Raw genomic sequence first — 418 nt, 5'->3', positions numbered from 1 at the left:
ATATAACCCTAGCTCTCCTGGAACTCATTATGTAGACCAGGCTGACCTCAAACTAACAAAGCTCCATTTGCCTGTGCCTTCTGAGTGCCGGGATTAAAGGTATGCACCACTACACACACTAATATAATATAGCTAATAAATATAAATCTTACTAAATTAAAGAGAAAGTGATTGCCAAAGCCAGAAAAATAAATGAAATGACCTACAAGTGACAGAACCCAGCCCTGGAGGTGTTAGGCATACTGAGGCTGGTGTAGGGCAACCGTAAGAAGAGAGGCAGAAGGGTTAGAGAGACAGAGCTGGGCTGTGGAAAGGGAGAATGGCAACGAAGACCAGTTACTCAGGAGACTGGGGCAGGGAGGTCTAAAATCCAAGGTCTACCTAAGTTGAGAAGGAGTTAAAGTCCAGCCTGAGCAAC

The sequence above is a fragment of the Arvicola amphibius genome, chromosome 4 (genome assembly GCF_903992535.2).
Source record: "Arvicola amphibius chromosome 4, mArvAmp1.2, whole genome shotgun sequence".
Taxonomy (NCBI): Eukaryota; Metazoa; Chordata; class Mammalia; order Rodentia; family Cricetidae; genus Arvicola; species Arvicola amphibius.
Note: the sequence above shows the minus strand (reverse complement) of the source record.